Here is a 12,518-nt window from a genome sequence, read left to right as displayed (position 1 = left end):
TGTTATGTTCATGGTATGGGGACCACACTGTACTGGCATATTCTAGAATGGGGCGAACAAATGTATTATAGCAGTAGCATTTAACTGTTGCAGGACACTTTGCTAGATTCCGTTGTAAAAGACTTCTTACTGAATGTGATGCCGGATGAGAGAACAAGTTACAACTGCCGTGTATTGGCATGTGACAGCGTGGATCAATTATCATATATTAAATATATAGACATACGTACATTTATAAGTTGAAATATTTCTTTCCCAGTGAAGGAGGCTTTACAATGGCATCCAGTAATGACAAAGCGGAAGAAGTAAACAGTTGACCGCAATCTTGAATGGCTTCCTACAGGTAAATCTGGAATGTTACACTGTATGTTCTATGTTGGTTTCACCAGTGGACCACTGTATACTACTACACTTAAAATGGTGCCTATGCAGCATTGATAGAACTATGATCATCTTCAAGGAAATTTGTGTTTGCTGAAAATCTTGATTAGGTATGCACAAATTTGGAGTGTTATATGTTGTTTTTCATATGATAAAGCAGGTGTAAATAACTACCTGTGATGAGCTTATGGTGTTATCAGTCATCAATTTGTCATCTGATAATATCTAATGTTGAACTGGCCTACTCCAAGAGTCGCCTTAAATGTGGCACCCTCAAGTGATTTAGTTCAGTAACTGGTAATTCTAGCCAGTACTGGGGTGGTGGTAAGGGCATGCAGTCCATCTAAAGAAATCCATCAGGTAAAGTTTGATCCAGATCATGTCTCAGTTGTGATGAAGTTCATTTTCACAGGGTCATCCTTCTATAACATGTTACGTATTGTGCTCCATTTCTTCTATGCTCTCTGTCAGCAACTGCACACTAGTCCATTGCCTAATATACGTATAGCACAATACATGAATAATGGACAAGACGGTATGCATGAAGATAATGCACATATTTTGTATGATTTGACATACATAATTTTGCAGGTGAAACTATTACACTATGCTATCTGCAACAGTAAAAATTAGCAACTAAGGATTGAGCTCAACTCTAGGCTTAGGTAATAAAAGATCATTAAATTGCTGTTGTATTTAACTGCTCCTCAACCATTGCAGGCAATGAGTAAGGGATGCCTAGCTGAACAAGCCATAATAATTATTTTGATGCACGTATAGCTACTCTTGCTGTGGACAACAGCATGCAGCCACCTTCGCGAGTCCGCGATGAAGGAAAGATTGAACTTATTTAACATTTAAAGAATGTTTTAATAGTGTATAGCATTGTACCATCAGTTGACCTCTATGAGTAATAATCGTTGTAACCTTATTTGGCGATCGATGAATAATCTATTAGCACTACACGACTATACAGACGGAGCACGATACGAGCCTTCGTCTAAAGGAGTGGTACCATTACGACAGATACGCCGTTAGACGAAGGATATAGACGTTCGCGTATCTATCTCGTCTCGTTAAAAAAGACGAGGCTTGATACGTATATACGCGCCGCGTATCAGGCTAGCTGAAATGCTGTGACACACAATTACATTGCATATGTATAATATTATTGTCAACATTTGTCTCTCCTAGCTATACACATCAGCGCTATGCTTAATTTAAGTGTAGCCATCTTGCAATTGGGCCTGGAGTTCTCTACACAAACCCTTCTTCAGTTCTTCCATTTGCATAAAAACAGTTCAAAGTATAGCATGACTTGCAATTGTATGGTCAGCTTTTATTTTAGGCCATTCAAGATCTGCTAATAGTGATTGTTCCCATACATGGTCTCCCTAATAAGTTGTTCTTATCTGTAAACTATCTCAGTTGTAACACATCCAAGCAGTGGTGGATCTAGGATTTTTAAGAGGGGGTTTCTGAAAGTTGGTTTAGCTGAATAAGGCATCTGGTGACATTTTTCAGAAAATTTTGAGATTTTAGAAGCTCTGAGATGGGATTTTGGACTACTTTTAGTTAGCAATTACAATAAATCCAATGCTTTAAACTGTAAATACTGTAGCTAACTATAGGGCAAAGATGGTGATTGCTCTATTAGAGTAGTTATTTGACTGCTCTATTAGAGCATCTCGATCGTTTTTAATGCAGTGGGAGATGAAAAGTGAAGCGTTGCTGAGGGTTTAATAGCTATATATTGTGTTAGTTAAGTGCAGCTGCATGCATGCTACTGAAATACACTGGTATATAGTTGTTTGATATGACAAATTGTCAACAATGTTTATGTATTAGACTTCCACTGCATGAGCTAAATTTAAAAAGGGGGTTTCTGTCGAAACCCCAGAAACCTATCTAGATCCGCCACTGGCCCACTGCCAAGTTATGATTTCTTACATATGCTTTCATTGCATTTCTCCTAAAATGTCTGGCATTGTCTGTACATTAACAGGTCCTCAGCTGGCACAGTGTGACAAACCTTTGACAAATGTGTATAACATCCTCCTGTAGCTTGGTGGAACAATTATTATTATAGGTAATAATTGTAGAACTCACATAAGTGAGTATGTTACAATAGGTGTAATAATTTAGGCTAAGTTACAATCTAGTGCTATTTAAATGTTCCTTAAAAGTATCTAAATTGTTACAATTTATAGTTTCTATAGATAGATTGTTCCATAATCGAATTGATGTAGGAAAGAAGCTGTACTTGTATGCGTCAATAGCTGTGTCTGCATGCATGGCTGTATAAATTTAAGGTCACTGCCCCTGGTATGCCTTGTTCTATGTGTTATATAGTAGACTATATCATTAGTATAATTATGCTTTGTGAGTCCTGGAAGTGCATGGCTACATGCATTCTCAGTGATTCACTGATTCATGCTTTATACCATGTCTAACAAAGCTAAAACTGTACATGTAATACATGTAATAATTGTATGGAAAGCTGGGAGAGCCTACACTTTATTTTAAGCCCATGTTAACTGAGCTGACAGGTAACATGCCAGTTCCGATTGTTACAGACCGCATACTGTAGACATATTTGGTAAAGTTACACTTTTCACCATCTGCAATTGTATACACATGTACACCATCAAAAACCTCGTTAATAAGGTACTTGGATGCTTACCACCATCAATGGATGGTATTATGTATCTACTGGCTTCACTCTTTCAACAGTGCATTCTTCTTTTGTTTATTTATAAAATTTGGCAATTTCATAAATCAGTGAGAGCCTTTTTATTTCCTTCTTATTATTTCACATTTTCAGAAAATGAATGCGAGACCAGAACATTATTACCAGTTCAAATAGATTCAAATAGCTAGTCACTGCAATCATATAGGTGTATAATGTGTATGAAATGTGTTTGGCCAGTATTTCAATTTGGATTAAACCTACTGCTGCATGATGATCTGCTTGCAATGATGTCCTTATTATCAAGGACAAGCAAATCATTATTGTGTTTCAAAAGATCTTCTACAATACTGAGGTATATATATCTTTATAGCAAGAGCATGCAGCTACATTCTTTATTGATGTTTGGTATTTCAAGCTTTTTCTCCATGCCCTATTACAAAAGTCTTCTACTTAACATATAATTGTGTGTATGCTGTATAGATACATTAATAGCTCATAGACCTATTAACTGCATGTACATTGGCTTAATGCACTTGTAGTAGTGGAAAAATTGGTTTATTAGAATAGCCTTAAGTTTGACAGACAGCTGTAGAGTAGCACATAATAAGCTGTAATAGGTTCAGTATGTAGTTACAGATTTTATAGCATAGAAACAAAGTTACAATCAACAATAGCTATAATAGGGTACATAAATTTGACCTTTGTTGAACTACCTAAAGAAGTGAGAGCACATATATACCCCTTATGTCCCACTGCTGATCTTTTTGCCACTTTCTGGTTGCATGATTGTTTTCTTACAATTTCTAAATCGCTACGGTTACATAATGATAAATATTGAATCACAAACAAAAGAATAAAATTGGTTAGTGGCAGGGAAATTATTTATGATGGACTGAATTTTGGAAAATCACCCATATGGGCGTGCATGAAATAATTAGAATTTTCATGTTAAGTGGGTTGCTAATTAGAGCAGGGCACGGTTTTGAAAATATTTCAAGACTTTTCTTGTACTTTAAGGTATTGAGAATGGCTTAAAACCATCAACAAGTAGATTTGCACTATAAAGTTTCTGATTTGATCATTAAATATTTTAGGTGTCAAATGTGCCCATATGGGTGATTTTCCAAATTCGGTCACATAATTATAATATTCTAGTTCTTCAGCATTCTTCGTAATATCTTTCCACTTAGTGATTTTGGTATTTCTTTGATAAACTTTACTCCTCCTTTTAACTGTATGTGTTCTACTGCTTCTCCCTTCACAAAATCCTCCACTTCTTCTTCATTCAGCTCATCACTGCTCCTCACCACAAATGCTCGGGGAAGCTCACCAGATCTCTGATCATCAACACCTTGTATAGTAACACTACTGACATCGTCTGGATCATGTGATCTTCTTACCCATAACTGCCACATCAGAGATATGTGGATGCTGGAGGAGAAGAGCCTCCAGTTCTGCTGGAGCTACTTGGAAACCTTTCACCTTGATCAACTCCTTCAGTCTGTCATGATCAGTTATGTAGAAGTAACCATTCTCATCATAATAACCTGTGTCCTTTATAATAGCTAAATAATTATGTGTGCAGAACTAACCAAAGTCACCAGTGTGGAGCCATCCATCTTTAATAGTGGCTTTAGTTGCTTCAGGATTATTAAGATATCCCCTCATTATCTAATTATACACATTTATTACATACTGTGCAGACCTTTACTAAATAATAATAGCATGCTTCTAAACTATAAGCACCTGTGGACCCTGTACAACCAACTCTCCTGGATTGCCGGGACTAAGAGCTGTCCCTGTTTCATTGTCCACTATCTTGCACATATTGTGTGCAAAAGTCATCGCTACAGATTCTGGTTTGAACACATCTTGTGCAGTTAAGTGTGTGTATCCCATTTCAGTCATCCCATAACCGTGTTGTAAATGTTCCAAATTTAGCCTGTCTTTGACTGCAGCCGCTATTTTGAAACCAGCAGGAGCTGAGCCATAGGATATGTGCTTCAAACTAGATATATCATATTTATCAATCTATCAGGTGGCTAGCTGAAAGTACAATCAGTGGAGGGACCAAATTACTGTAGGTAGTTTTGTAGTGTGATACTGTCTGTAAAAAACTTTCTGGCTCAAATCTTGGTAAGGTGACTATTGTTGAACCAAGTTTTAAGCCACATATCATATTTGCCAGCATACCAGCTATATGGAATAGGAGAGTGAGAGACAGAATCTTTCCTTTAAGGTAATATTCTGTAAGCAAACTGCTGTGTTCTAGTTGAACAAGACAGGCCGTAACATTGTAATGACTCATCACTACTCCTTTAGGATATCCAGTAGTACCACTGGAGTATGGGATTATTGCAGTGTCTTTCTTTGGGTCCAGTTTTGTGTCACTTGCAAATCTTGATCCGCTGTCATTCACTAAACTCTGGTAGGATATCATATTCTTCCCTTCTCCCACACCTCCATCATCACCCAGTACTATCATCTTCTCTACACAAACTGCCTTACTGGCTGCTTCTTGTATTGTTGGTAACAAGGATGGTATGGTGGCTACGTACTTGAGTTTGAATTCTTAAACTGGTAGGCTAACTCTTCTGAGGTGTAGTTTGGATTACAAGTACTCACAATCCCTCCCATGGAAAGTGTAGAGAAGAATGTTGTACAGAATTCCATGCTGTTGGGGGAAACTAGTGCTAACACATCTTTCTTCTGCATACCACTCCTCACTTGACCAGATGCCATATTAACCACTGACTCCTGTACTTCATTGTATGAGTATTCCCTTCCTGTAACACCATCTATTAGAGTAGTCTTCTTGCCATACTTGGGAAAGTGCTGGAATACATGACTGAAAAAGTTAGTCTCAGGAATTGGCATTGCTGCATGTGGAGATCTCACTATGTAATTATTATCAATGATAGCATTAGAGTGTTCTCTGGCAGTAGCTTGCAGCTTAGTCAAAGCTCTAGTTCTGCGGCTAATACTAGGTATCATCATGCTAAGCAAATGTAACATTCAGCTTATTCACACAAATATGTGCAACTAATCTGCAACAGTGTCTTCTGAAACAAATGTTAAATTTACGATTTGAATAGTTTAATTAGAAAAATTCTATGTTATTTTGCTGTTTGTAATTCTGTACTCAAATTCCAAGGTAATACTCCATATACTTTTGCTAGAAGAATAACCGAAATATATACACTTAACTATAAGTACAACTTTGTAAAATTCAGTCACAAACACCAAAATATACTGCACTTACTGCTAAAAGCTTTAGTTGGTTTGTATTCAAATTCTTACTGACGTTATTGAATTGACCATGCAAGCTACTATATAATATTCAAAATTAGTTTCACCTCTAGACGTTTAATTATATATGATGCAGCAACAAATTAAAGCAAAAATGATCGTGAAGTAGTAGTCAAAAACTCAATTATTTGCTCTATTGAGAACTTCTGGCTGGTGCTATGCTGTCCAATAATCACCAGAACACAAAGTAGAGCGCCACGCTGTGGGTATATTGACAGGAAGAAAGAAAACATGTTGCTAGCACATGCGTAGCTCCATGCATGGTCCCCTTTTCCAAAAGCACACCACTTCCATCTGTCTGGTAGGGCAGGCCACACTCCAAATTTGCTTGAGCCATTTCCAAGTCAAAGTTTAAATTTCATGTGAGTTTAAACTAAAAATTCTCCTTTTCAAAAATCATTATAAAGACATGAAAACCCTTCATTTAAAATTTGGTGCACACAGAGAGTGTATGAAGGTGAATGCACCCACCCAGTGTAATGCTAATCCGATAAAATTAATATTCATAGTGATTATTTGCATGAAATAGACAATTTTTCAGTCAAGCTATAGGTTATGAGAATAACTTGAAATTTGGTGTGTAGATAGGCATTAGATCGAGAATTTGGTAGTATGAAACAAAACCTGAACACATTTAGGATTGTGGGGAAAATGTATACTTTATAATTATGTAGTGGAAGAGATGCTGAGGGTAAAATAAGTGCAGAAAAGACATTGCTTAATTATGGCTCCAAGTAGAGACCTCTGTTCCTAACACTTATACCCTTAACCACTGAAGCACTACTGTCATGGCTGTTCAGTTCACTTTATAAATAAAAGTTCACGTTTAATAGTAATTTCATAAATTACATTACACTAATGGAATTCGAGATGTGAATTCTATTGGAGTATTGAAAGAGCTAGCAAATCTGTAATTAAATGTAATTGCAGTCCAATTTCAGTCTATTGCATGGTACAGTGCAGTTATTAAGGAGAAATGTAATCCCAAAGCTGGCTTACGGCTGGCTTTGGAGCCACATATAAAGTACAAAAGGAATTGAAGTAGCTAGCCATTCCTTGGTAGTCACTGGGTATTTGAAAACTACACCCAGCTTGCTTAGATTATACCAAAATGACCACCATATGACAGGAATTTTGACAAAGGAAAAACTGATGAATTTAGCAGATAAGCTAAAATTTTCAACTTTCAATTCTTTAAGCACCTTTAAAAGTAAGTGTGTAGATCTGATTTCCTGATTTCGCCAACAAATTCATCAAAGCTGATGAGTGAGGGTTTGTCAACTTTAATTTCCTTTTGTCAAAATTTCTTGTCGTACATTACTCAACCACTAATAATGACCACAGGAACAACACTAAAGAAGGCATCAACATAAAAGTGATTGCAGGCATTACATGTGTGGAACTAAAAAAGAAAGAAGCTATTAGCTATGAAGCTGAACATAATTATTGTCACTGCGACAACATAAGTGCACTTTAAACATTATATGTGACCTAATTTGGAAAACTGTTGATCTGCACACATCAATAGATTGTGGAATATTCAATTTTAAGTGAGTATAGCTTGGGAATGTCAAAATCAAGAAGTTGGAAATTTTTACCGTGAATGCTGCCAACCATAGTCTTTAATCCACAACAAGATACGTAACATAATTATTGATAAAATGATTTTGAGCAACTTTTTTCTCCACGGTACTTGTAAGACAAGCACATGCACCACCATATGGGTGGTGGGTGGGCAATTGATATATCAACAGAAAAATGGCTGACGCAGAGTCTCCTGCCTAAATAACAGGCTCTAAAGACCACTGGTACCACTCAAAGTGAAAGAAATACAAGTAGAAATCATCTGAGCAACTGTCCAAGGGTGTTCATGCCTTTAGCTGTGTGTTCCAGCTGGCCAGTTGCAGTCCAAAGGTACCAGAACATTCCCAGTGATTGGCACACATCTATAGAACTCCATGCACTAGCAAAAGCAACTCAGTGGCATGTCTGTGGTGTGTATGTGTAGTGTATTAGGGTGTGGCTATCCATTCAAGGTGAATACTGGCAAAGTTCAATGATGTGTGCATAGATCAACAATTTTTAATATTATTTGGTCACATAATATTCATTCATTTCTCAACTGTTGCTACTGGTGTCCAATTCCTTATAGGTAGGTACAGGGTATAGATATTGATCCCCGCTATGTTCCCAGATCCTATTACAGGTATTCTACATGGAGTTTAAGCTAATCAACCTTCCGTTATGGAGCATTGGCTAACAATACTTTGTTTATATTATTCAGCTTTTGTCTCTACCATTGCTTGACTACGTACTGTGATGCTATGTGGTGCCCCACTACTGCTATGTTAACTACGATGCTTGAAAGAGTGCACTATGAAAATTGACTACCACTGTTGTATCATTCCAAGTTTTCTTTTACACTAATGGAGCATCGCAGGTTCCATACAGGATGTACAGATTTTCAAGTCTATTCACCTTCCTATCTTCTGATATTCAAAAGATACCATAGGTCAAGCCAGTTGTAACATCAATAGACTCTTTGTTCCTAGAGTAAATAACAATTTTGGAAAGTGAAGTTTCTTTTAGGCCACTCCAAATGAGAATGTAGTTTCCCGTCTGAGATTTTTGAAAATTTGGTGAGAGAGGGAGGCTTATTATCATTATTCATTATATTACATCAAGCAATGGCTTTTGAGCCACAAAACTAACTTTGAATGAGATCAAAAAATCTTCAGTTTTACATGCACAGTACTGTTGCATACTCTTCTTTTATTTTCACACACCCTATAGCACTACACTATCACTCTATGAAGCTACTGGACCAGACCAGTTACACATAATGCTTCAAACTTAGCAGATGAATACAGTGGTGTAGCTTTTCTGCCAGGCACAGACTGATTTACATACAAATACAATTTACTTGAGTGAAAACGACATTTATCTTGACCAAGAGGGCTTTAACAGGCTTGCAAAAAAGAGCCAGAGAATGAGATATCACCCAATCTCTGGACATTGGTTGACACACTTCTTGAGTTTGTGACTTTTTGCTTCTTATACTCAGTTAGGTTTCACATAATCTTATAGAATCTTTCATTTTGTGTGTCATTCATTCTTTCAGCATTTACCAAAGGGCTTTGAGGCACATGCCTAGCAGCAGTCCACTATTAGTAAATTTCACTGCCTTAGAATGCTGAGCTCCAAGTAATCAATTATGGTATTTCCATATTTCACTTCTTATATCATTATTCAATGGATGAACCATGGCTGCATATGCTGTATTATCACAACGGTGACTTTTGGAGTATCCAAATCCTTCCCACAGAGCATCGTTATAGTAAGGAGATGCCTCCCATGTCATGATTCACATTTTTGAAAAATTTGCTAAAACTTTTGCCAGTCCTTGTTGATGATGATCATGTGTTCTCATGTAGCTATATGTAGTAATTGCTAGTAAATTTGAAAGCTCTAGATATATTCACAGATTGAAGACTACAATCGTAACAACAGGTTGCACTTCAACCATTCATATTTCTTCAACAGTGGGTAAGCAATGTGAACAAAATTTAGTATCATAGCTAACTACAAAACCAGTTTTTATAAGGCCTGGCTAATAAAAAACCAAGGCTTATTATGTTATTTCCAATTGCCACTTGAGCACTTGCTATAGCTACTGATCTAATGTGATAGCTGTACGTGCATGCAGAGATTGACATTCCATCGTCTAGCTCAGTATTGCTAAACTTACTTAGACTTTCCACAGCTTTGCAAAGTGACCAATCAGTTACAAGGCCTCTTAGGGCAATTCTTTCAGAGTTTCAGACACAGGTCCATACATGTGGCAGCACTTCCAAGAAATAATTATCTTCTCGTAATTAGAGAATAATGACAATAATATGGTAATGATGACCATTTAATGCAAGTGCTCAGACGTGATGCGGGCGGGGGATGGGAAACTACATCCCCATTTGGAGTGGACCTACAGAGGAACAGCGTTAACTTTAAAATGGAATATGTACTTTACCACAAAGGCCACACCAAGTCAAACCTTAGTTTCTGGTCACCCGCCCGCATGGTAAACCTGAAACCCTAGTTTATGAGGACTATTATTAATATCACAGGTGCTTAAGTGCACGTGACCCAGCAAGACACTTATTTTTTACTGCAAAAGATCGATATACTCTAATAGAGCATTCAGGGATTCCAATAGAGCAGTCACACTACTCTTAACTCTAATATTAGGTATATATTAGGTATATATGCCACACTAATAAAATGTTTCTAACTATAGCTAGTTTTGTCCTTGATTATATAGCTGTTCAGATTATAACTGTTACTAATGCTTCTGTAACCAAAGTAATTTCAGTAGCATCATAGATATTAGAGTGTGTACTCTAATATCTATGGTAGCATTAACTACTAGTCCATGCAGATGGGCCATAGCTTTAACTTTATAATTCAAATGTAGTCCTCTAATGACTAGTCTAGTAACTTCAAATTCCTTATCACTGAACACTACAGGGGTATGGAAAGCCGGCAACATTCGGTGAGCTTAAACTTAAACTTTTCCATAACTAAAATTAGATTGGCAAGTAGAAACCCTTATAGTTTAAACATTCCCAGATGATCACTAAAAAGCAGTAGTCTGGAGCACTCAATGACTCAAAACTTTGACAGTTACTTTTCTCAAGGTTACTGAATAGAAGGCTGGAAACACATAGCTAGTGGGCTAAGACTTTACATTTGAATGAAGAATTTCTGATGTGAAAATAGAAGTTAAATTTCATTGTGTATCATGATCATTTGAACAACTTAGCTATAAGTCATAGTAATACTTTCCTGACATAGCTAATGAGACATTTATTTCACTTGGAAAGCATAAGTAGCTACATGAGCAAAACATTTCCTATAGTATATTCTAAATAAATAAATAAATATATACTTAAATGCTATACATCAGTGTATAGCTAGCTAGCCATGATCCATCAACAACTTTCCTAGTGCATTTTTTGCCGAAGCAAAACTACTTATGTTGTTGGTTAAGTATAAAATCAACATGAATTTGCTAAATTGAGCAAATAATAATACCATACAGTATATTGTCACAGTAGAGTCTATAGTCCTGAAGTCCTGATCATCCGCCCGCCCGCATCCATTTGTAGGCTTGGGAGTGACCAGAAACTAAGGTATGACTTGGAGTGGCCAAACTGTTTTATTATTTAAATGCTATCCCACTAAGGACCTGTGAGAAGGCTAAAGCCTGTGAATACAGGGAGTCTGAAACATGTAACTGTAACATTGAAGAATGCAGGAAAAAAAACAGTCCCAGACAGAAAATCACAGAAAAAAAATGTTACAGTAACTGAAGCAATCAACTTTTCATCTGTACTACTGAGTGGATTCCCTGTTGAAACATTACAATTACAACCTCATGATCATCATATACCAAACTGTTACCTCCCATTTAAATCTACTGTATTACGGACTTGACACTCACACAACTTTAAATTAGTACCTTACCAACCAAGAATTGATGTATATAAATATTCCTTCCTCCCAAGAACTGTACCAGAATGGAATAGATTAGATGATGAGATTATTGAGACTGACTGTGTTGAAGAATTTAAGCAAAAATTAGCCCCTTCTATGTATATAGTTAAGTAACTTATCGTAATTGTATATATTTTTATAGTTTATTATTGTAATTGTACATATGTATATAATTAAGTAACTTGTCGTAATTGTACATACTTTAGGCCCCTATTTGGTGATTATTAGTTTCTCATCCACCGCCCGCATCCTTCTTAAGCTACCGCATGGTAAGCCATTATTTATTCTGCGCATGCTCAGAAGAACACGTGATACCAAACTGTTATAATTTTTGTTGATGAACGCTACAATGCGCTATATATCACCAGGAGAACTGTTGTTTTCCTTAGCAAATTGCTGCAGTGCCAATTGCAATCGTGCTCTATCGACTTCATCAAAGCAGGCTTTCAGCTGACTGTCGAAAAACAGTTGGCGATCACGAAAAGTAGAATCAGCTGGTGAAGGAAATGTTTGTAGTAAGAAAGAAAGACAATTTGGACAAGGTCTGTACATCAGTGTGTTAATATTATAAAATAATGGCATAATG

The 12,518-nt window shown here is 36.6% G+C and overlaps 1 long non-coding RNA gene and 1 pseudogene across 2 annotated transcripts; one reads left to right on the top strand and one right to left on the bottom strand.

Annotated features, from left to right (window-relative positions):
- Positions 1–136: 136 nt before the first annotated feature.
- Positions 137–1,283, top strand: LOC136254203 (uncharacterized). 2 transcript variants are annotated; one of them, XR_010700359.1, is made up of 6 exons: positions 137–343; positions 390–491; positions 542–741; positions 794–916; positions 973–1,046; positions 1,102–1,283. It is a non-coding gene; the product is annotated as an uncharacterized lncRNA (long non-coding RNA). The 2 variants fall into 2 exon arrangements; XR_010700360.1 differs by having other exon boundaries at positions 539–741.
- A 2,941-nt stretch (positions 1,284–4,224) lies between these two features.
- On the bottom strand, positions 4,225–6,053 carry LOC136253644 (probable 4-coumarate--CoA ligase 1; annotated as a pseudogene).
- Positions 6,054–12,518: the final 6,465 nt, after the last annotated feature.

The sequence above is a fragment of the Dysidea avara genome, chromosome 4, assembly GCF_963678975.1.
Source record: "Dysidea avara chromosome 4, odDysAvar1.4, whole genome shotgun sequence".
NCBI lineage: Eukaryota > Metazoa > Porifera > Demospongiae > Dictyoceratida > Dysideidae > Dysidea > Dysidea avara.
Note: the sequence above shows the minus strand (reverse complement) of the source record. Positions and strands in the feature narration are given on the sequence as shown.